Source organism: Panulirus ornatus, chromosome 63 (genome assembly GCF_036320965.1).
Source record: "Panulirus ornatus isolate Po-2019 chromosome 63, ASM3632096v1, whole genome shotgun sequence".
Taxonomy (NCBI): Eukaryota; Metazoa; Arthropoda; class Malacostraca; order Decapoda; family Palinuridae; genus Panulirus; species Panulirus ornatus.
The window spans coordinates 1,419,479-1,445,411 of record NC_092286.1 but is presented as its reverse complement, the minus strand read 5'-3'; the positions used below and the strand labels follow the sequence as shown (position 1 = coordinate 1,445,411).

Below are 25,933 nucleotides of genomic sequence, written 5' to 3'. Positions count from 1 at the left end.
GAATATATGGTGTGGGAGGCAAGTTGTTAGAAGCAGTGAAAAGTTTTATCGAGGATGTAAGGCATGTGTACGTGTAGGAAGAGAGGAAAGTGATTGGTTCTCAGTGAATGTAGGTTTGCGGCAGGGGTGTGTGATGTCTCCATGGTTGTTTAATTTGTTTATGGATGGGGTTGTTAGGGAGGTGAATGCATGAGTTTTGGAAAGAGGGGCAAGTATGAAGTCTGTTGGGGATGAGAGAGCTTGGGAAGTGAGTCAGTTGTTGTTCGCTGATGATACAGCGCTGGTGGCTGATTCATGTGAGAAACTGCAGAAGCTGGTGACTGAGTTTGGTAAAGTGTGTGAAAGAAGAAAGTTAAGAGTAAATGTGAATAAGAGCAAGGTTATTAGGTACAGTAGGGTTGAGGGTCAAGTCAATTGGGAGGTGAGTTTGAATGGAGAAAAACTGGAGGAAGTGAAGTGTTTTAGATATCTGGGAGTGGATCTGGCAGCGGATGGAACCATGGAAGCGGAAGTGGATCATAGGGTGGGGGAGGGGGCGAAAATTCTGGGAGCCTTGAAGAATGTGTGGAAGTCGAGAACATTATCTCGGAAAGCAAAAATGGGTATGTTTGAAGGAATAGTGGTTCCAACAATGTTGTATGGTTGCGAGGCGTGGGCTATGGATAGAGTTGTGCGCAGGAGGATGGATGTGCTGGAAATGAGATGTTTGAGGACAATGTGTGGTGTGAGGTGGTTTGATCGAGTAAGTAACGTAAGGGTAAGAGAGATGTGTGGAAATAAAAAGAGCGTGGTTGAGAGAGCAGAAGAGGGTGTTTTGAAATGGTTTGGGCACATGGAGAGAATGAGTGAGGAAAGATTGACCAAGAGGATATATGTGTCGGAGGTGGAGGGAACGAGGAGAAGAGGGAGACCAAATTGGAGGTGGAAAGATGGAGTGAAAAAGATTTTGTGTGATCGGGGCCTGAACATGCAGGAGGGTGAAAGGAGGGGAAAGGAATAGAGTGAATTGGAGGATGTGGTATACAGGGGTTGAGTGTTTTGCCCCATTTGGATTGAATCAAGGCATGTGAAGCGTCGGGGTAACCATGGAAAGTGTGTAGGTATGTATATTTCTTTGTGTGGACGTTGTGTATGTACATGTGTATGGGGGGGTTGGGGGCCATTTCTTTCGTCTGTTTCCTTGCGCTACCTCGCAAACGCGGGAGACAGCGACAAGCTAAAAAAAAAAAAAAAATAAAAAAATATATATATATTTTATAATGAAAAAATTATATATTTTAATATATTTATATTATATATATATATATATATATAATATATTATATATATATATATATAAATGTTTTTTTTTTATTTTGCTTTGTCGCTGTTCCCGCGTTTCCAAAGGTAGCGCAAGAAAAGGGAAAGAAATGGCCCAACCCACCCCCATAACATGTATATACATACACGTCCACACACGCAAATATACATACCTATACATCTCAATGTACACATATATATACACACACAGACACATACATATATACCCACGCACACAATTCACACTGTCTGCCTTTATTCATTCCCATCGCCACCTCGCCACACATGGAATACCATCGCCCTCCCCCCCTCATGTGTGTGAGGTAGCGCTAGGAAAAGACAACAAAGGCCCCATTCGTTCAAACTCAGTCTCTAGCTGTCATGCAATAATGCCCGAAACCACAGCTCCCTTTCCACATCCAGGCCCCACACAACTTTCCATGGTTTACCCCAGACGCTTCACATGCCCTGATTCAATCCACTGACAGCACGTCAACCCGGTATACCACATCGATCCAATTCACTCTATTCCTTGCCCTCCTTTCACCCTCCTGCATGTTCAGGCCCCGATCACACAAAATCTTTTTCACTCCATCTTTCCACCTCCAATTTGGTCTCCCACTTCTCCTCGTTCCCTCCACCTCCGACACATATATCCTCTTGGTCAATCTTTCCTCACTCATTCTCTCCATGTGCCCAAACCATTTCAAAACACCCTCTTCTGCTCTCTCAACCACGCTCTTTTTATTTCCACACATCTCTCTTACCCTTACGTTACTTACTCGATCAAACCACCTCACACCACACATTGTCCTCAAACATCTCATTTCCAGCACATCCACCCTCCTGCGCACAACTCTATCCATAGCCCACGCCTCGCAACCATACAACATTGTTGGAACCACTATTCCTTCAAACATACCCATTTTTGCTTTCCGAGATAATGTTCTCGACTTCCAACATTCTTCAAGGCTCCCAGGATTTTCGCCCCCTCCCCCACCCTATGATCCACTTCCGCTTCCATGGTTCCATCCGCTGCCAGATCCACTCCCAGATATCTAAAACACTTTACTTCCTCCAGTTTTTCTCCATTCAAACTTACCTCCCAATTGACTTGACCCTCAACCCTACTGTACCTAATAACCTTGCTCTTATTCACATTTACTCTTAACTTTCTTCTTTCACACACTTTACCAAACTCAGTCACCAGCTTCTGCAGTTTCTCACATGAATCAGCCACCAGCGCTGTATCATCAGCGAACAACAACTGACTCACTTCCCAAGCTCTCTCTTCCACAACAGACTTCATACTTGCCCCTCTTTCCAAAACTCTTGCATTCACCTCCCTAACAACCCCATCCATAAACAAATTAAACAACCATGGAGACATCACACACCCCTGCCGCAAACCTACATTCACTGAGAACCAATCACTTTCCTCTCTTCCTACACGTACACATGCCTTACATCCTCGATAAAAACTTTTCACTGCTTCTAACAACTTGCCTCCCACACCATATATTCTTAATACCTTCCACAGAGCATCTCTATCAACTCTATCATATGCCTTCTCCAGATCCATAAATGCTACATACAAATCCATTTGCTTTTCTAAGTATTTCTCACATACATTCTTCAAAGCAAACACCTGATCCACACATCCTCTACCACTTCTGAAACCACACTGCTCTTCCCCAATCTGATGCTCTGTACATGCCTTCACCCTCTCAATCAATACCCTCCCATATAATTTACCAGGAATACTCAACAAACTTATACCTCTGTAATTTGAGCACTCACTCTTATCCCCTTTGCCTTTGTACAATGGCACTATGCACGCATTCCGCCAATCCTCAGGCACCTCACCATGAGTCATACATACATTAAATAACCTTACCAACCAGTCAACAATACAGTCACCTCCTTTTTTAATAGATTCCACTGCAATACCATCCAAACCTGCTGCCTTGCCGGCTTTCATCTTCCGCAAAGCTTTTACTACCTCTTCTCTGTTTACCAAATCATTTTCCCTAACCCTCTCACTTTGCACACCACCTCGACCAAAACACCCTATATCTGCCACTCTATCATCAAACACATTCAACAAACCTTCAAAATACTCACTCCATCTCCTTCTCACATCACCACTACTTGTTATCACCTCCCCATTTGCGCTCTTCACTGAAGTTCCCATTTGCTCCTTGTCTTACGCACTTTATTTTACCTCCTTCCAGAACATCTTTTTATTCTCCCTAAAATTTAAGTGACTACTCTATCACCCCACTCTCATTTGCCCTCTTTCACCTCTTGCACCTTTCTCTTGACCTCCTTCTCTTTTTTTATACATCTCCCACTCAATTGCAGTTTTCCCTGCAAAATCGTACCAAATGCTCTCTCTTCTCTTTCACTAATAATCTTACTTCTTATCCCACCACTCATTACCCTTTCTAATCAAACCCACTCCCACGCTTCTATGCCACAAGCATCTTTTGCGCAATCCATCATGACTCCCTAAATACATCCATTCCTCCCCCACCCCTTACTTCCATTGTTCTCACCTTTTTCCATTCTGTATCAGTCTCTCCTGGTAATTTCCTCACACAAGTCTCCTTCCCAAGCTCACTTACTCTCACCACTCTCTTCACCCCAACATTCACTTCTTTTCTGAAAACTCCTACAAATCTTCACCTTAGCCTCCACAAGATAATGATCAGACATCCCTCCAGTTGCACCTCTCAGCACATTAACATCCAAAAGTCTCTCTTTCCGCGCCTGTCAATTAACACGTAATCCAATAACGCCTCTGGCCATCTCTCTACTTACATACGATATATTATGTATATCTCCTTTTTAAACCAGGATTCCCAATCACCAGTCCTTTTTCAGCACATAATCTACAAGCTCTTCACCATTTCCATTTACAACACTGAACACCCCATGTATACCAATATATTCCCTCAACTGCACATTACTCACCTTTGCATTCCAAATCACCCATCACTATAACCCGGTCTGTGCATCAAAACCACTAACACACTCATTCAGCTGCTCCCAAAACACTTGCCTCTCATGATCTTTCTTCTCATGCCAGGTGCATTAGCACCAATAATCACCCATCTCTCTCCATCAACTTTCAGTTTTACATATTAATCAGAATTTTCTTTCTTACATCTATCACATACTCCCACACTCCTGTTTCAGGAGTAGCTACTCCTTCCCCCTTCTCTTGTCCTTTTCACTAACCCTGACTTTACTCCCCGACATTCCCCCAAAAACTCTTCCCTTTTTCCCTTGAGCTTGGTTTCACTCAGAGCAAAACATCCAGGTTCCTTTCCTCAAAAAATACTACCTATCTCCCCCTTTTTTAATCTTGGTTTCAGAAGTGGTTGAGGTGTGTGGATCAGGTGTTCGGCTTGAGAAGTATGTGAGAAAAATACTTAGAAAAGCAAAAATGGATTTGTATGTAGCATTTATGGATCTGGAGAAGGCATATGTAGGGGTTAAAGAGATCTTGTGGAAGTATTAAGAATTTGGTGTGGGAGGCAAGGGTTTAGAACCCGTGAAAAATTTTTATCAAAGTGTGGCATGTGTCGTAGGAAGAGAGGAAAGTGACGGTTCTCAGTGAATGTTGGTTTTGCCCAAAAAAAAGGGGTTTTTGTTCCCATGGTTGTTTAATTTGTTTATGGATGGGGGTTTTTTTTTTGGGGGGATGCAAGAGTTTGGGAGAGGGGGAAGTATAGTCTGTTGTGGATGAAGGCTTGGGAAGTGGTCAGTTTTGTTCGCTGATGATACAGCTGGGGCTGATTCTGAGAAATGAGAAGCTTGACTGAGTTTGGTAAGTGTGAAAAAGAAAGTAAAAGAAAGTGAAAAAGACAAGGGTTTTTGGGTACAGTGGGTTGGGGGGAAATCAAAAGGGAGGAAAATTTTAAGGAGAAAAACTGGGGGAAGTAAAAAGGGTTTTTGATATTGGGAGTGATTTTGGAGCGAGGAAAAATGGAAGCGGAAAAAGATCAAGGGTTTGGGGGGGGAGAAATTCTGGGGGGAACTGAAAAAATGTGGGAACGAAGAAAATTGGGTAATTTGAAGGAAATAGTGGGGTTTTTAAAAATTTTTAAAGGTTGCGGGGGCTTTGGGTATGATAGATTGTGGGGGAGGGTGGATGTTTTCTGAAATAGTGGGTTTTAGGACAAATTGGTGTGAGGGGGTTTGTGAGTAAAAATGAAAAAGGGAAAGAGATGGTGGAAAAAAAAAGGTGGTTGAGAGAGCAGAAGAGGTGTTTGAAATGGTTTGGCACATGGAAGAATGAGTAGAAAGATTGACAAAGAGAATATATGTGTCAGAAGGTGGAGGAACGAGGAGAAGTGGGAGAACAAATTGGAGGTGGAAGGAAGGAGTGGAAAAGATTTTGAGCGATCAGGGCCGAACATGCAGGAGGGTGAAAGGCGTGCAAGGAATAGAGTGAATTGGGAACTATGTGGTATACCGGGGTCGACATGCTGTCAATGGATTGAAACAAGGCATGTGAAGCGTCTGGGGTAGACCATGGAAAGTTTTGTGAGGCCTGGATTGGTAAGGGGCTGTTGGTTTCAGTGCATTATACACGACAGCTAGAGACTGAGCGTGAACGAATGTGGCCTTTGTAGTCTTTCCTAGCACTACCTCGCACACATGTGGGGGGAAGGGGTCTCATTTCATGTGTGGTGGGGTGGCAACGAGAATAATAAAGGTATGAAATATACACGTGTATATATGTATATGTCTGTGTATATATGGGGTGGCACGGGAATGAATAAAGATATGAATATGCAATGTGTATATATGTATATGTCTGTGTATATATATGTTAAAATGTATAGGCATGTATATAAGCGTGTGTAGACATGTATGTATATTTTTTTTTTTTTTTTTTTTTTATACTTTGTCGCTGTCTCCCGCGTTTGCGAGGTAGCGCAAGGAAACAGACGAAAGAAATGGCCCAACCCCCCCCCCCCATACACATGTACATACACACGTCCAGACACGCAAATATACATACCTACACAGCTTTCCATGGTTTACCCCAGACGCTTCACATGCCTTGCTTCAATCCACTGACAGCACGTCAACCCCTGTATACCACATGACTCCAATTCACTCTATTCTTGCCCTCCTTTCACCCTCCTGCATGTTCAGGCCCCGATCACACAAAATCTTTTTCACTCCATCTTTCCACCTCCAATTTGGTCTCCCTCTTCTCCTCGTTCCCTCCACCTCCGACACATATATCCTCTTGGTCAATCTCTCCTCACTCATTCTCTCCATGTGCCCAAACCATTTCAAAACACCCTCTTCTGCTCTCTCGACCACGCTCTTTTTATTTCCACACATCTCTCTTACCCTTACGTTACTTACTCGATCAAACCACCTCACACCACACATTGTCCTCAAACATCTCATTTCCAGCACATCCATCCTCCTGCGCACATCTCTATCCATAGCCCACGCCTCGCAACCATACAGCATTGTTGGAACCACTATTCCCTCAAACATACCCATTTTTGCTTTCCGAGATAATGTTCTCGACTTCCACACATTTTTCAAGGCTCCCAAAATTTTCGCCCCCTCCCCCACCCTATGATCCACTTCCGCTTCCATGGTTCCATCCGCTGACAGATCCACTCCCAGATATCTAAAACACTTCACTTCCTCCAGTTTTTCTCCATTCAAACTCACCTCCCAATTGACTTGACCCTCACCCCTACTGTACCTAATAACCTTGCTCTTATTCACATTTACTCTCAACTTTCTTCTTCCACACACTTTACCAAACTCAGTCACCAGCTTCTGCAGTTTCTCACATGAATCAGCCACCAGCGCTGTATCATCAGCGAACAACAATTGACTCACTTCCCAAGCTCTCTCATCCCCAACAGACTTCATACTTGCCCCTCTTTCCAGGACTCTTGCATTTACCTCCTTTACAACCCCATCCATAAACAAATTAAACAACCATGGAGACATCACACACCCCTGCCGCAAACCTACATTCACTGAGAACCAATCACTTTCCTCTCTTCCTACACGTACACATGCCTTACATCCTCGATAAAAACTTTTCACTGCTTCTAACAACTTGCCTCCCACACCATATATTCTTAATACCTTCCACAGAGCATCTCTATCAACTCTATCATATGCCTTCTCCAGATCCATAAATGCTACATACAAATCCATTTGCTTTTCTAAGTATTTCTCACATACATTCTTCAAAGCAAACACCTGATCCACACATCCTCTACCACTTCTGAAACCGCACTGCTCTTCCCCAATCTGATGCTCTGTACATGCCTTCACCCTCTCAATCAATACCCTCCCATATAATTTACCAGGAATACTCAACAAACTTATACCTCTGTAATTTGAGCACTCACTCTTATCCCCTTTGCCTTTGTACAATGGCACTATGCACGCATTCCGCCAATCCTCAGGCACCTCACCATGAGTCATACATACATTAAATAACCTTACCAACCAGTCAACAATACAGTCACCCCCTTTCTTAATAAATTCCACTGTAATACCATCCAAACCTGCTGCCTTGCCGGCTTTCATCTTCCGCAAAGCTTTTACTACCTCTTCTCTGTTTACCAAATCATTTTCCCTAACCCTCTCACTTTGCACACCACCTCGACCAAAACACCCTATATCTGCCACTCTGTCATATATATATATATATATATATATATATATATATATATATATATATATATATTTTTGCTTTGTCGCTGTCTCCCGCGTTTGCGAGGTAGCGCAAGGAAACAGACGAAAGAAATGGCCCAACCCCCCCCCTACACATGTATATACGTACGTCCACACATGCAAAATATACATACCTACACAGCTTTCCATGGTTTACCCCAGACGCTTCACATGCCTTGATTCAATCCACTGACAGCACGTCAACCCCGGTATACCACATCGCTCCAATTCACTCTATTCCTTGCCCTCCTTTCACCCTCCTGCATGTTCAGGCCCCGATCACACAAAATCTTTTTCACTCCATCTTTCCACCTCCAATTTGGTCTCCCTCTTCTCCTCGTTCCCTCCACCTCTGACACATATATCCTCTTGGTCAATCTTTCCTCACTCATTCTCTCCATGTGCCCAAACCATTTCAAAACACCCTCTTCTGCTCTCTCAACCACGCTCTTTTTATTTCCACACATCTCTCCTACCCTTACGTTACTTACTCGATCAAACCACCTCACACCACACATTGTCCTCAAACATCTCATTTCCAGCACATCCATCCTCCTGCGCACAACTCTATCCATAGCCCACGCCTCGCAACCATACAACATTGTTGGAACCACTATTCCTTCAAACATACCCATTTTTGCTTTCCGAGATAATGTTCTCGACTTCCACACATTCTTCAAGGCTCCCAGAATTTTTGCCCCCTCCCCCACCCTATGATCCACTTCCGCTTCCATGGTTCCATCCGCTGCCAGATCCACTCCCAGATATCTAAAACACTTCACTTCCTCCAGTTTTTCTCCATTCAAACTCACCTCCCAATTGACTTGACCCTCAACCCTACTGTACCTAATAACCTTGCTCTTATTCACATTTACTCTTAACTTTCTTCTTTCACACACTTTACCAAACTCAGTCACCAGCTTCTGCAGTTTCTTACATGAATCAGCCACCAGCACTGTGTCATCAGCGAACAGCAACTGACTCACTTCCCAAGCTCTCTCATCCCCAACAGACTTCATACTTGCCCCTCTTTCCAAAACTCTTGCATTCACCTCCCTAACAACCCCATCCATAAACAAATTAAACAACCATGGAGACATCACACACCCCTACCGCAAACCTGCATTCACTGAGAACCAATCACTTTCCTCTCTTCGTACACGTACATATATATATATATATATATATATATATATATATATATATGTGTGTGTGTGTGTGTGTGTGTGTGGGCATGTTGGGCCTTTCTTTCGTCTGTTTCCTTGCGCTACCTCACTAACGTGGGAGACAGCGACAAAGTATAATAATTTATTGTATTTTTATTTATTATACTTTGTCGCTGTCTCCCGCGTTTGCGAGGTAGCGCAAGGAAAGAGACGAAAGAAATGGCCCAACCCCCCCCTACACATGTATATACATACGTCCACACACGCAAATATACATACCTACACAGCTTTCCATGGTTTACCCCAGACGCTTCACATGCCTTGATTCAATCCACTGACAGCACGTCAACCCCGGTATACCACATCGCTCCAATTCACTCTATTCCTTGCCCTCCTTTCACCCTCCTGCATGTTCAGGCCCTGATCACACAAAATCTTTTTCACTCCATCTTTCCACCTCCAATTTGGTCTCCCTCTTCTCCTCGTTCCCTCCACCTCTGACACATATATCCTCTTGGTCAATCTTTTCTCACTCATTCTCTCCATGTGCCCAAAGCACTACAAAACACCCTCTTCTGCTCTCTCAACCACGCTCTTTTTATTTCCACACATCTCTCTTACCCTTACGTTACTCACTCGATCAAACCACCTCACACCACACATTGTCCTCAAACATCTCATTTCCAGCACATCCATCCTCCTGCGCACAACTCTATCCATAGCCCACGCCTCGCAACCATACAACATTGTTGGAACCACTATTCCTTCAAACATACCCATTTTTGCTTTCCGAGATAATGTTCTCGACTTCCACACATTCTTCAAGGCCCCCAGAATTTTCGCCCCCTCCCCCACCCTATGATCCACTTCCGCTTCCATGGTTCCATCCGCTGCCAGATCCACTCCCAGATATCTAAAACACTTCACTTCCTCCAGTTTTTCTCCATTCAAACTCACCTCCCAATTGACTTGACCCTCAACCCTACTGTACCTAATAACCTTGCTCTTATTCACATTTACTCTTAACTTTCTTCTTCCACACACTTTACCAAACTCAGTCACCAGCTTCTGCAGTTTCTCACATGAATCAGCCACCAGCGCTGTATCATCAGCGAACAACAACTGACTCACTTCCCAAGCTCTCTCATCCCCAACAGACTTCATACTTGCCCCTCTTTCCAAAACTCTTGCATTTACCTCCCTAACAACCCCATCCATAAACAAATTAAACAACCATGGAGACATCACACACCCCTGCCGCAAACCTACATTCACTGAGAACCAATCACTTTCCTCTCTTTCTACACGTACACATGCCTTACATCCTCGATAAAAACTTTTCACTGCTTCTAACAACTTTCCTCCCACACCATATATTCTTAATACCTTCCACAGAGCATCTCTATCAACTCTATCATATGCCTTCTCCAGATCCATAAATGCTACATACAAATCCATTTGCTTTTCTAAGTATTTCTCACATACATTCTTCAAAGCAAACACCTGATCCACACATCCTCTACCACTTCTGAAACCACACTGCTCTTCCCCACTCTGATGCTCTGTACATGCCTTCACCCTCTCAATCAATACCCTCCCATATAATTTCCCAGGAATACTCAACAAACTTATACCTCTGTAATTTGAGCACTCACTCTTATCCCCTTTGCCTTTGTACAATGGCACTATGCAAGCGTTCCGCCAATCCTCAGGCACCTCACCATGAGTCATACATACATTAAATAACCTTACCAACCAGTCAACAATACAGTCACCCCCTTTTTTAATAAATTCCACTGCAATACCATCCAACTTTTAGAAAGTTGAATTACAAGGAGGGGAGGGTTCCCAGCACCCCGCTCCCTTCACCTTTAGGCGCCTTCTACGACGTGAGGAATGCGTGGGAAGTATTCTTTCTCCCCTATCCCCAGGGTTAGGGAAAATGATTTGGTAAACAGAGAAGAGGTAGTAAAAGCTTTGCAGAAGATGAAAGCCAGCAAGGTAGCGGGTTTGGAGGGCATTGCAGTGGATTTTATTGAAAAAGGGGGTGACTGTATTTTTGACTGGTTGCTAAGGTTATTCAATGTATGTATGACTCATGGTGAGGTGCCTGAGGATTGGCGGAATGCTTGCATAGTGCCACAGTACAAAGGCAAAGGGGATAAGAGTGAGTGCACTAATTACAGAGGTATAAGTTTTTTGAGTATTCCTGTGAAATTATATGGAAGGGTGTTGATTGAAAGGGTAAAGGCACGTACAGAGCATCAGATTGGGGAAGAGCAGTGTGGTTTCAGAAGTGGTAGGGGATGTGTGGATCAGATGTTTGTTTTGAAGAATGTATGTGAGAAATACTTAGAAAAGCAAATGGATTTGTATGTAGCATTTATGGATCTGGAGAAGGCATATGATAGAGTTGATAGAGATGCTCTGTGGAAGGTATTAAGAATATATGGTGTGGGAGGCAAGTTGTTAGAAGCAGTGAAATGTTTTTATCGAGGATGTAAGGCATGTGTACATGTAGGAAGAGAGGAAAGTGGTTGGTTCTCAGTGAATGTAGGTTTGCGGCAGGGGTGTGTGATGTCTTCATAGTTGTTTAATTTGTTTATGGATGGGGTTGTTAGGGAGGTGAATGCATGAGTTTTGGAAAGAGGGGCAAGTATGCAGTCTGTTGTGGATGAGAGAGCTTGGGAAGTGAGTCAGTTGTTGTTCGCTGATGATACAGCGCTGGTGGCTGATTCATGTGAGAAACTGCAGAAGCTGGTGACTGAGTTTGGTAAAGAGTGTGAAAGAAGAAAGCTGAGGGTAAATGTGAATAAGAGCAAGGTTATTAGGTACAGTAGGGTTGAGGGTCAAGTCAACTGGGAGGTAAGTTTGAGTGGAGAAAAACTGGAGGAAGTGAGGTGTTTTAGATATCTGGGAGTGGATTTGGCAGCAGATGGAACCATGGAAGTGGAAGTGAATCATAGGGTGGGGGAGGGGGCGAAAATTCTGGGAGCATTGAAGAATGTGTGGAAGTCGAGAACATTACCTCGGAAAGCAAAAATGGGTATGTTTGAAGGAATAGTGGTTCCAACAATGTTGTATTGTTGCGAGGCGTGGACTATGGATAGAGTTGTGCACAGGAGGATGGATGTGCTGGAAATGAGATGTTTGAGGACAATGTGTGGTGTGAGGTGGTTTGATCGAGTAAGTAACGTAAGGGTAAGAGAGATGTGTGGAAATAAAAAGAGCGTGGTTGAGAGAGCAGAAGAGGGTGTTTTGAAATGGTTTGGGCACATGGAGAGAATGAGTGAGGAAAGATTGACCAAGAGGATATATGTGTCGGAGGTGGAGGGAACGAGGAGAAGTGGGAGACCAAATTGGAGGTGGAAAGATGGATTGAAAAAGATTTTGTGTGATCGGGGCCTGAACATGCAGGAGGGTGAAAGGAGGGCAAGGAATAGAGTGAATTGGAGCGATGTGGTATACCAGGGTTGACGTGCTGTCAGCGGATTGAATCAGGGCATGTGAAGCGTCTGGGGTAAACCATGGAAAGCTGTGTAGGTATGTATATTTGCGTGTGTGGACATATGTATATACATGTGTATGGGGGTGGGTTGGGCCATTTCTTTCGTCTGTTTCCTTGCGCTACCTCGCAAACGCGGGAGACAGCGGCAAAAAAAAAAAATAACAATAATAATAATAATAATAATAATAATAATGATATTAAATATCTTTGTTCTGCTTGCATGAAAAGTAACATGCTGATGTAATTTATGTTTTACCATAAGCAATATTACTTTCAGTTGTTTTCATCACTTTTCTGCACAATTCTATCCCAGGAACCTCCCTGGGAAGGAATAAAGCACAACTTCCTTCTTGAATTCAAAATAGAGCACTCAAAATAACCACTGGCTGTCTAGCAACAAAAACTACTCAACACCTTCACAGTGAAACAAAGATTCTCCTAATATACCCCACCTTAAAATTCTCAGCACTAGAACTCTCACACCCTAACCACTCTATAGCTATCTATCAACCTCCAAATAAAAGTAAAAAGCTTACCCCTGCCTCACACTTACAGTAGAAATACTCTTTACTTTTAAACTTCCTTCTTTCATAACTGTCCACTGTCTCCAGCATTAGTGAGGTTGCACCAGGAATAAATGAAGGCAGGCCACATTTGTTCATCCATTCTCTACCTCTCATGTGCAATACACTGAAACCACAGCCATCCATTCACAACCAGGCCCCACAAACCTTTCCACATATTTGTTCACCATTATATACATAATCTACGTTAACACATTATTACTACAGTTCCACATGTATGTCGCCTTACATTATTTAAAAAATTTCACCATTAAATACATAATTCATAGTAACACAATACTATTACAATGCAGCCAATATGAAACTAAATTTTATGTAACATTCAAGCAATCACCACTAAATGTATGATGTATAAACCATAAGATTTCCTTGGTAAAACTCCCTGAACAATGCAGATAGACTTCAATCATGTGCCTATCCAAAGCGTAGAAGTATCCAGCCCTACCTTGATTCTAAATTCTGAAGTGATCAGATTACGAGTAAGTGTTATGACCCCTAAATATCCTAATTATGTACTTCCTCAACTGTATATTTTCAGCAGAATGGCTGCATGAATTCAATAAATTGTTTTTATTTATTTGAATATTCATATATATTTTTTTTTTTTTTTTTTTTTATACTTTGTCGCTGTCTCCCGCGTTTGCGAGGTAGCGCAAGGAAACAGACGAAAGAAATGGCCCAACCCCCCCCCATACACATGTACATACACACGTCCACACACGCAAATATACATACCTACACAGCTTTCCATGGTTTACCCCAGACGCTTCACATGCCCCGACTCAATCCACTGACAGCACGTCAACCCCTGTATACCACATCGCTCCAATTCACTCTATTCCTTGCCCTCCTTTCACCCTCCTGCATGTTCAGGCCCCGATCACACAAAATCTTTTTCAATCCATCTTTCCACCTCCAATTTGGTCTCCCTCTTCTCCTCGTTCCCTCCACCTCCGACACATATATCCTCTTGGTCAATCTTTCCTCACTCATTCTCTCCATGTGCCCAAACCATTTCAAAACACCCTCTTCTGCTCTCTCAACCACGCTCTTTTTATTTCCACACATCTCTCTTACCCTTACGTTACTTACTCGATCAAACCACCTCACACCACACATTTTCCTCAAACATCTCATTTCCAGCACGTCCATCCTCCTGCGCACAACTCTATCCATAGCCCACGCCTCGCAACCATACAACATTGTTGGAACCACTATTCCTTCAAACATACCCATTTTTGCTTTCCGAGATAATGTTCTCGACTTCCACACATTTTTCAAGGCTCCCAAAATTTTCGCCCCCTCCCCCACCCTATGATCCACTTCCGCTTCCATGGTTCCATCCGCTGACAGATCCACTCCCAGATATCTAAAACACTTCACTTCCTCCAGTTTTTCTCCATTCAAACTCACCTCCCAATTGACTTGACCCTCAACCCTACTGTACCTAATAACCTTGCTCTTATTCACATTTACTCTTAACTTTCTTCTTCCACACACTTTACCAAACTCAGTCACCAGCTTCTGCAGTTTCTCACATGAATCAGCCACCAGCGCTGTATCATCAGCGAACAACAACTGACTCACTTCCCAAGCTCTCTCATCCCCAACAGACTTCATACTTGCCCCTCTTTCCAGGACTCTTGCATTTACCTCCCTAACAACCCCATCCATAAACAAATTAAACAACCATGGAGACATCACACACCCCTGCCGCAAACCTACATTCACTGAGAACCAATCACTTTCCTCTCTTCCTACACGTACACATGCCTTACATCCTCGATAAAGACTTTTCACTGCTTCTAACAACTTGCCTCCCACACCATATATTCTTAATACCTTCCACAGAGCATCTCTATCAACTCTATCATATGCCTTCTCCAGATCCATAAATGCTACATACAAATCCATTTGCTTTTCTAAGTATTTCTCGCATACATTCTTCAAAGCAAACACCTGATCCACACATCCTCTACCACTTCTGAAACCGCACTGCTCTTCCCCAATCTGATGCTCTGTACATACCTTCACCCTCTCAATCAATACCCTCCCATATAATTTACCAGGAATACTCAACAAACTTATACCTCTGTAATTTGAGCACTCACTCTTATCCCCTTTGCCTTTGTACAATGGCACTATGCACGCATTCCGCCAATCCTCAGGCACCTCACCATGAGTCATACATACATTAAATAACCTTACCAACCAGTCAACAATACAGTCACCCCCTTTTTTAATAAATTCCACTGCAATACCATCCAAACCTGCTGCCTTGCCGGCTTTCATCTTCCGCAATATTATATTTATTTATCTATTCATTTATCTATTATACTTTATCACTGTCTGCCGCATTAGTGAGGTAGTGCATGAAAACAGACGAAAGAATGGCCCAACCCACCCATATACACATGTATATACATACACGTCCACACACTCACAAATATCTATACATCTCAACATATACATATATATACACACACAGACATATACATACATACACATGTACATAATTCATACTGTCTGCCCTTATTCATTCCCATCGCCACCCCACCACATATGAAATGACAACTTCCTCCCCCTGCATGTGCATGAGGTAGCGCTAGGAAAAGACAACAAGGTCACATTCGTTCACACTCAGTCTCTAGCTGTCATGTATAATGCACGCCTTTCACTCTCCCGCATGTTCAGGCCCCAATCACTCAAAATCTTTTTCACTCCATCTCTCCACCTCCAATGTGGTCTCCCACTTCTCCTCGTTCCCTCCATCTCTGACACATATATCCTCTTTGTCAATCTTTCCTCACTCATTCTCTCCATGTCACCAAACCATTTCAAAACATCCTCTTCTGCTCTCTCAACCACACTCTTTTCATTACCACACGGCTTACCCTTTCATTTCTTACTCGATCAAACCACCTCACACCATATGTTGTCCTCAAACATCTCATTTCCAGCACATCCACGCTCCTCCGCAAAACTCTATCTATAGCCTGCGCCTCACAAACACATAACATTGTTGGAACCACTATTCCTTCAGACATACCCATTTTTGCTTTCCAAGATAATGTTCTCGACTTCCACACATTCTTCAACGCTCCCAGAAGTTTTGCCCCCTCCCCCACCCTATGATTCACTTCCACTTCCATGGTTCCATCTGCTGCTAAATCCACTCCCAGATATCTAAAACACTTCACTTCCTCCAGTTTTTCTCCATTCAAACTTACCTCCCAATTGAATTGTCCCTCAACCCTTCTGTACCTAATAACATTGCTCTTATTCACATTTACTCTCAGCTTTCTTCTTTCACACACTTTACCAAACTCAGTCACCAGCTTCTGCAGTTTCTCACCCGAATCAGCCACCAGCGCTGCATCATCAGTGAACAACAACTGACTCACTTTCCAAGCTCTCTCATCCACAACAGACTGCATACTTGCCCCTCTTTCCAAAACTCGTGCATTCACCTCCCTAACAACCCCATCCATAAACAAATTAAACAATCGTGGAGACATCACACACCCCTGCCGCAAACCAACATTCACTGAGAACCAATCACTTTCCTCTCTTCATACTTGTACACATTTCAAACATCCTTAATAAAAACCTTTCACTGCTTTTAACAACTTACCTCCCACACCATATATTCTTAATACCTTCCACAGAGCATCTCTATCAACTCTATCATATGCCTTCTCCAGATCCATAAATACTACATACAAATCCATTTGCTTTTCTAAGTATTTCTCACATACATTCTTCAAAGCAAACACCTGATCCACACATCCTCTACCACTTCTGAAACCACACTGCTCTTCCCCAATCTGATGCCCTATACATGCCTTCACCCTTTCAATCAATACCCTTCCATATAATTTCCCAGGAATACTCAACAAACTTATACCTCTGTAATTTGAGCACTCACTTTTATCCCCTTTGCCTTTGTACAATGGCACTATGCAAGCATTCTGCCAATCCTCAGGCACCTCACCATGAGTCATACATATATTAAATAACCTTACCAACCAGTCAACAATACAGTCACCCCCTTTTTTAATAAATTCCACAGCAATACCATCCAAACCTGCTGCCTCACCGGCTTTTATCTTCCACAAAGCTTTTACTACCTCTTCTCTGTTTACCAGACCATTCTCCCTAACCCTCTCACTTTGCACACCAACTCGACCAAAACACCCTATATCTGCCACTCTTATCATCAAACACATTCAACAAACCTTCAAAATACTCACAACATCTCCTTCTCACATCACCACCACTTGTTATCACCGCCCCATTAGCCCCCTTCACTGATGTTCCCATTTGTTCCTTTGTCTAATGCACTTTATTTACCTCCTTCCAAAACATCTTTGTATTCTCCCTAAAATTTAATGATACTCTCTCACCCCAACTCTCATTTGCCCTCTTTTTCACCTCTTGCACCTTTCTCTTGACCTCCTGCCTCTTTTATACGTCTCCCAGTCATTTGCATTATTTCCCTCCAAAAATTGTCCTAATGCCTCTCACACAAGTCTCCTTCCCAAGCTAACTTACTCTCACCACTTTCTTCACCCCAACATTTTCTCTTCTTTTCCGAAAACCTCTACAAATCTTCACCTTCGCCTCCACAAGATAATGATCAGACATCCCTCCAGTTGAACCTCTCGGCACATTAACATCCAAAAGTCTCTCTTTCACGCACCTATCAATTAACACATAATCCAATAATGCTCCCTGGCCATCTCTCCTACTTACATACGTATACTTATGTATATCTCTCTTTTTAAACCAAGTATTCCCAATCACCAGTCCATTTTCACCACACAAATCTACAAGCTCTTCAGTGTCTCCATTTACAACACTGAACACCCCATGTACACCAATTCTTCCCTCAACTGCCACATTACTCACCTTTGCATTCAATTCACCCTTCGCTATAACCCAGTCTCGTGCAACAAAACATAACAGCTCACTCCTCTGCTTCCGAAACGTTTGCCTCTCATCATCTTTCTTCTCATGCCCAGGTGCATATGCACTAATAATCACCCATCTCTCTTCATCCACTTTCAGTTTTACCCATATCAATCTAGAGTTTACTTTCATGCACTCTGTCACATACTCCCACAACTCCAGTTTCAGGAGTAGTGCTACTCCTTCCTTTTATCTTGTACTCTCACCAACCCGTGCCTTTACTCCCAAGACATTCCCAAACCACTCTTTTCCTTTTCTCTTGAGCTTCGTTTCACTGAGAGCCAAAACTACCAGGTTTCTTTCCTCAAACATGCTTCCTTTTCTCATCTTGGTTACATCCACATGTATTTAGACACCCCAATCTGAGCATTCGAGGAGGATGAACTCTCCCTGCGGGACTCCTTCTTCTGTTTTCCCTTTTAGAAAGTTTAATACAAGGAGGGGAGGGTTTCTAGCCCCCCGCTCCCATCCCCTTTAGTCACCTTCTACGCCACGTGGGTTTGCTTTCCTGGGGAAGTGTTCTTTCTCCCCTATCCCTAGGGATATCACCTTCTATGACACGCGGGGAATGTGTGGGAAGTATTCTTTTTCCCCTATTCCCAGGGATATTTATTGTATTTATTGGGGTGAGAGAGTATCATTAAATTTTAGGGAGAATAAAAAGATGTTCTGGAAGGAGGTAAATAAAGTGCGTAAGACAAGGGAGCAAATGGGAACTTCAGTGAAGGGCGCAAATGGGGAGGTGATAACAAGTAGTGGTGATGTGAGAAGGAGATGGAGTGAGTATTTTGAAGGTTTGTTGAATGTGTTTAATGATAGAGTGGCAGATATAGGGTGTTTTGGTCGAGGTGGTGTGCAAAGTGAGAGGGTTAGGGAAAATGATTTGGTAAACAGAGAAGAGGTAGTGAAAGCTTTGCGGAAGATGAAAGCCGGCAAGGCAGCAGGTTTGGATGGTATTGCAGTGGAATTTATTAAAAAAGGGGGTGACTGTATTGTTGACTGGTTGGTAAGGTTATGTAATGTATGTATGACTCATGGTGAGGTGCTTGAGGATTGGCGGAATGCGTGCATAGTGCCATTGTACAAAGGCAAAGGGGATAAGAGTGAGTGCTCAAATTACAGAAACTTGGAAACTTGGAGGCATTAAACTTAACAGGATTTTGTCTACCCCACTGAGGTTTCTTGTCCAAGTCTGATATATTGAGGAAGCTGCGTCAAGATGAGATGCAGATCGAGTGAGAGAAGAGGGAGCAGAATTGAAGGATGTTGATGAAGGCAGTGTTGAGTCTTCAGCATACAAGTGCATTGGATTTTTTGTGGAGGAGAGGAAATCATTGGAAAAAAGGAGAAAAAGTGTAGGGGGCAAATCAGAACCTTGGGGGAAACCACTGCTGATGGAGAAAAGGGGGGGAGGCTGATCCATCAACAAACATAGAGATAGATTGGCAGGAGAGGAAGCATGATATAAAGGAGCAAAAGTGAGGGGGGGGGGGGGAAGCCAAAAGAGGGGAGCTTAGAGATGAGATCCCAATGCCACACCCTGTCAAAAGCCTAAGATATGTCATGGGCAAGTACACATGAATCCCGAGAATCTTTCGGGGATGATGACCAGATATTAGTAAGATAGGAAAGAATATCACAAGTGGATCTTGCCTTACAGAAGCTACACAGATGATCAGAGAGAAGACTTTGATTTTGAGGTGCTTAAAGATATGGGAGTTGAGAAGGGATTCAAAGACTTTGGATATGGTAGATATCAAAGCAATAGGACAATAATTAGAGGGGTCAGAATGTTCACCTTTTTTGGGATGGGATGTATCAGTGCATGCTTCCAAGGAGAAGAGATAGTTTTAGTCTTTAAACAGAAATGGAACAGATGAGCAAGCATAAGTGTAAGTTCAGAGGCACACTCTTTCAGTACACAAGGATGGATACCATCAGGACCATAAGCCTTGCTTGTGTTTAGAGAGAGAAGCACTTTTCAGACATTCCATGAATAGATTACAAGTAGCATAAGATTAGTAGGAGGAGCATCAGGAGGTGAAGAAATGTTAGAGTCATCCAAGGTGGAGTTAGAGGAGAAACAGGAACCAAAGAGAGTTGCTTTTTCTTAGGGAGAGACAGCTTTATTATAGTCAGAACAGATAAGTGAAGGAAAGGTAGATCAATAGAAGTTGTTATGGATACCCTTAGCTAAAGACCAGAAAGACTTATCAGTGGATGACAAGGAGAGGTTATTGCACTTCCTTTGAATAAAAGAATGCTTTGCATCACAGATAACTTGCTTGCAGTGATTATGAGCAATGATAAAAGCTGAATGTGAGCCTGAGGAAGGAGAGATTTTCCAAGTCCAATATGCCTGATCCCTTGCCTGAGTGGCCTCAGAACAGGAACAGTTGAACCATGGATTGAATGAAGAGGTCATCTTGGAGGAAGAGGGGATAAATGCTTCCATTCCCACAAGAATAACCTCCACTATGAGTCTGTTGGAAACAGAAGCATTACCATGTAAGAGACAGTAATTTATCCAAGGAAAGTCAGAAAAGAAGTTACATAAGTTATTGCAGTCAGCTTTTTTAAGGTGCCAGTATTTATGCTGACAATGGACTGCTGGAGGAGGAGGTGCCATTAGAATAGGTACATAATGAGAGTGTGATCAAGTGTGGTTTTGGGGGTCAGATTGTCTACTTATGGCAGGATGGACTAGAGGTGAAAAACAAATCCAGAGTATTAGGAGAGTGGTTCCAGTGGTCAGGGATGTGGGTAAGGTGGGAGATAATGAATGTATCTGATGTATTTATATTACCCCCCAGAATTATCAAATTGGTATTGGTGTGTGTGTTACTGGTAGAGACAACGAGTGTCTCAGATATATCTACATTACCCCCTTAATTTTCAAATTTTTCAACAATTGTTACAAGTGGAGAGTGAGAAGTTTGCTTTGCTTTTTTGGAAGTTCTCTAATGTTATCTGTGTGGCCTGCCTTTTTCCTTCCCTGTAAATATCCTTTTAAGCAAGTGAATTATCAGTAAACTTTCTATAGAACACCAGGGCACTTTCATCATCAGGATTCATGTTATTAGTAAGTGCCACAGCCTTGTATAAATAACAAAACACTTCTGTTATGTCCTTGTTTGTGAATCTGCCTTTGGTAGTGGATGTACAATCACCAGTATCTTCTCTCTCCTCTTGGGAGTTTTTCTGCCTCCAACTGCATGACTTTTTCATTGGTTAGGTCCTCAAGATGTAACTCCAGCAACTCAGTCAGAACTTGCTCTTCAGTTTCTTCCAAGCCAACACTCTTGGTAAGTGGTTAAAACTCCCAACAGTTGGCAAGATTAATAAATGTCTGCTGGAGCTGGGTCATTGTTTCTTCCTGACCAAAATTGGAGGAATCATGCCTTCACACTCACCTATAGATTATGCCAAACACTTTATCCTTGTGGATTTAACATATCACAACTGTATGGTGTTGTTCACAGCATCTCAAGTACTGTGTGTTTGCCATCACTCCCTGACTGAAGGCTTACCCTACCATCTACACCATTGAGGAGTTGGTGGAGTGTTTTCCTCTGGTAATATGCCTGGAAGGTAGTAAATACACCCTGATCCAAGGGATGAAGCAAGGAGGTGGTGTTTCTAGGATGGTAATCCACTGCAACATGGATTTTGTCATTCTGTTCTTAAGGATGAGTTGATGTTTCTGTGTATTTTTGAAATATATTTCTTAGTTGTCTTTTCATCAGACTTGCTGATTTTACTTTTTGATTGCCTGGTGCCTTTGTGCTTTTCTGTATTATATGGTGGAATATGATTCCAAATGATTTTCTTGGTGATAGTAAGATATAAATGTTATATTACTTACTTTGAACATCATTATAAAAGACATTATGACTGAAAAACTTTCTAATGTCTGTGAATACATAGACACCTCTTATGATGGATGAGATTCATTCTTGAGGAATGTTTGTTAAGCTAAAGATTTGTTAAAAGGGGTCTTTGTAACATGGTGCCTATGGAGATGCATTATTGACAATGTTATTTTTATGCTAATGTGTTATGGGATGGCTTTATTCAGAAACAAGAGTGGCTCTCCAGATGTTATTTTATTGTTTTATAGGGAAAGTGAAGACAGTATGAATAAATACAATGTGAAATTGAAGTTAATGAGTGTTCACATTTATCAGAGCTTGCATTGCTGTTGATCACTGCTGCCGCACTCTACAGAGCACTTACACCTCCGTGGCCTACTTTTCACTATATCCAGTGGCTTTTTCCATGTGTGGAAAAACTTCATAAAGTTAGGATGTGGTGCTGGCTGGTTCTTTTTATCCTCTCACTTTTACTAAGTATTTTAATGGTAGAGGATGTTGATCCCATTGACTGACCCATATGTGCTCGATGCTTGCCTGACTTTTTATGCCGTCTGTTGGGATGAGAGGGCTTGGGAAGTGTCAGTTGTTGTTTGCCGATGATACAGCTCTAGTGGCTCATTTGAGTGAGAAACTGCAAAAGTTGGTGACTGAGTTTGGAAAAGTATGTGAAAAGAGAAAGTTGAGAGTAGATTCATTAAGGTTGAGGGACAGGTTAATTGGGATGTAAGTTTGAATGGAGAAAAATTGGAGGAAGTGAAGTGTTTAAGGTATCTGGGAGTGGACTTAGCAGCGAATGGAACCATGGAAGCGGAAAAGAGTCACAGGGTGGGGAAGGGGATGAAGCTTCTGAGAGCGATGAAGAATGTGTGGAAGGAGATAATGTTATCTCGGAGAGCAAAAATGGGTATGTTTGAAGGAATAGGAGTTCCAAACGTTATATGGTTGCGAGGCACGGGCTATAGATAGGGTTGTTCGAAGGAGGGTGGATGCGTTGGATATGAAATGTTTGAGGACAGTATGTGGTGTGAGGTGGTTTGATCAAGTAAGGAATGAAAGGGTGAGAGAGATGTGTGGAAATAATTTTTCATGTCTGTTAAACAAGAATCTTATATATATGAGGTTGCAGTAAAAGAGGTCTTTCTGTATTGTTAATTTCTCCATGATTCATTTACTCATATTGTATTAGCTTTCATCAGCTGAACATCCAATTATATATATATATTTTTTTTTTACTTCTCACTGTCTGATTTCATTATTTCAAAGGATGTTTAAGCTAATACTATTCCTTGAGTTAGTCCTGAGAAAATGTTGGCTTCATAAATGGTTCCATTTGTTCCCACCTTGAAATTTTGTATAAAATATTTGGTTCATTTTCCAAGTTTATTGACTCTAGGTTTCTTTATCGGATGGTTTACCAAAGTCCAGAAAAACATTGTTCATTTTCTTTCCCTGCAAAAGAGTTTCATGTATGTTTTTCTTTTGAACTAAGTTTTGAAAGTTTGTCCTTACACCTGGCACAAATCCATGTTAGCCTGTATGTGTTTGTGTTTTTAATCAGATGCTCATGTGTTAGTTTTTATCATTCTTTCATATATTGCTTGTAATATCAGGCAAACAGATCTATACTTTTTTGGTACTAGCTAGGCTCCACTTGTGTATTAGTGTTATATGTATGCCATTTTTTTTTTTTTTTTGTCTCTGTCTCCCGTGTTTGCGAGGTAGCGCAAGGAAACAGACGAAAGAAATGGCCCAACCCACCCCCATACACATGTATATACATACACGTCCACACACGCAAATATACATACCTACACAGCTTTCCATGGTTTACCCCAGACGCTTCACATGCCCTGATTCAATCCACTGACAGCACGTCAACCCCAGTATACCACATCGATCCAATTCACTCTATTCCTTGCCCTCCTTTCACCCTCCTGCATGTTCAGGCCCCGATCACACAAAATCTTTTTCACTCCATCTTTCCACCTCCAATTTGGTCTCCCACTTCTCCTCGTTCCCTCCACCTCCGACACATATATCCTCTTGGTCAGTCTTTCCTCACTCATTCTCTCCATGTGCCCAAACCATTTCAAAACACCCTCTTCTGCTCTCTCAACCACGCTCTTTTTATTTCCACACATCTCTCTTACCCTTACGTTACTTACTCGATCAAACCACCTCACACCACACATTGTCCTCAAACATCTCATTTCCAGCACATCCACCCTCCTGCGCATAACTCTATCCATAGCCCACACCTCGCAACCTTACAACATTGTTGGAACCACTATTCCTTCAAACATACCCATTTTTGCTTTCCGAGATAATGTTCTTGACTTCCACACATTCTTCAAGGCTCCCAGGATTTTCGCCCCCTCCCCCACCCTATGATCCACTTCCGCTTTCATGGTTCCATCTGCTGCCAGATCCACTCCCGGATATCTAAAACACTTTACTTCCTCCAGTTTTTCTCCATTCAAACTTACCTCCCAATTGACTTGACCCTCAACCCTACTGTACCTAATAACCTTACTCTTATTCACATTTACTCTTAACTTTCTTCTTTCACACACTTTACCAAATTCAGTCACCAGCTTCTGCAGTTTCTAACATGAATCAGCCACCAGCGCTGTATCATCAGCGAACAACAACTGACTCACTTCCCAAGCTCTCTCATCCACAACAGACTTCATACTTGCCCCTCTTTCCAAAACTCTTGCATTCACCTCCCTAACAATCCCATCCATAAACAAATTAAACAACCATGGAGACATCACACACCCCTGCCGCAAACCTACATTCACTGAGAACCAATCACTTTCCTCTCTTCCTACACGTATACATGCCTTACATCCTCGATAAAAACTTTTCACTGCTTCTAACAACTTGCCTCCCACACCATATATTCTTAATACCTTCCACAGAGCATCTCTATCAACTCTATGATATGCCTTCTCCAGATCCATAAATGCTACATACAAATCCATTTGCTTTTCTAAGTATTTCTCACATACATTCTTCAAAGCAAACACCTGATCCACACATCCTCTACCACTTCTGAAACCACACTGCTCTTCCCCAATCTGATGCTCTGTACATGCCTTCACCCTCTCAATCAATACCCTCCCATATAATTTCCCAGGAATACTCAACAAACTTATACCTCTGTAATTTGAGCACTCACTCTTATCCCCTTTGCCTTTGTACATCTTTGTATATCTGCTGTATTAGTTTGATCAGCAGTGTGCGTCTTCAGTATCATAAATGGTTTTGATTTTGTCACCTTTGTCTTTTTAAGGAAAACACCTGGGATTTCATTTGGTCCTGTTGCTGATTTCTTTTAAAGTTAGTCATTTGCTACATTCATGTCATTCTCTTTTATTTCAATATCTGATGACCTTGTTGCCACACTGATTAAAAATTTCATCTACATTTTTTTTCTCTTTTGTGTTGAACACAAACTAAAATTGGTTGATTTTGTTTGTTGTCTTAGGTTGCTTTCATATTTATCCTCCACTTTAGAAAACCCAATTTTGTATTTTCATTCTTTTCTTTAGTGTTTATGAGAACAGAACATTTGGATTTAGTTCCATGTTTGGTTTTACTTTTTCATTTAGTCTGTGTTCTTTGTGCAATTCCATGATTTCACTGTCACCATTACTTCTTTCATTCTTCCAGGTCTTCATCTTTCATCGGTTAGTATGTAACATTTCCTTCTTCTTCATTATTTTCTGTCTTTTGGTATTTGTTCCTTTCTATTACTTTTTAGGTGGTACAGAGAAAGTGTAAAAA

At 42.2% G+C, this 25,933-nt stretch overlaps 1 long non-coding RNA gene across 1 annotated transcript in view; it reads left to right on the top strand.

Moving 5' to 3' along the window:
• The window catches only part of LOC139745931 (uncharacterized), a 46,452-nt gene that overhangs the window by 13,904 nt on the left and 6,615 nt on the right, over positions 1-25,933 (top strand). The window lies entirely within an intron of this gene.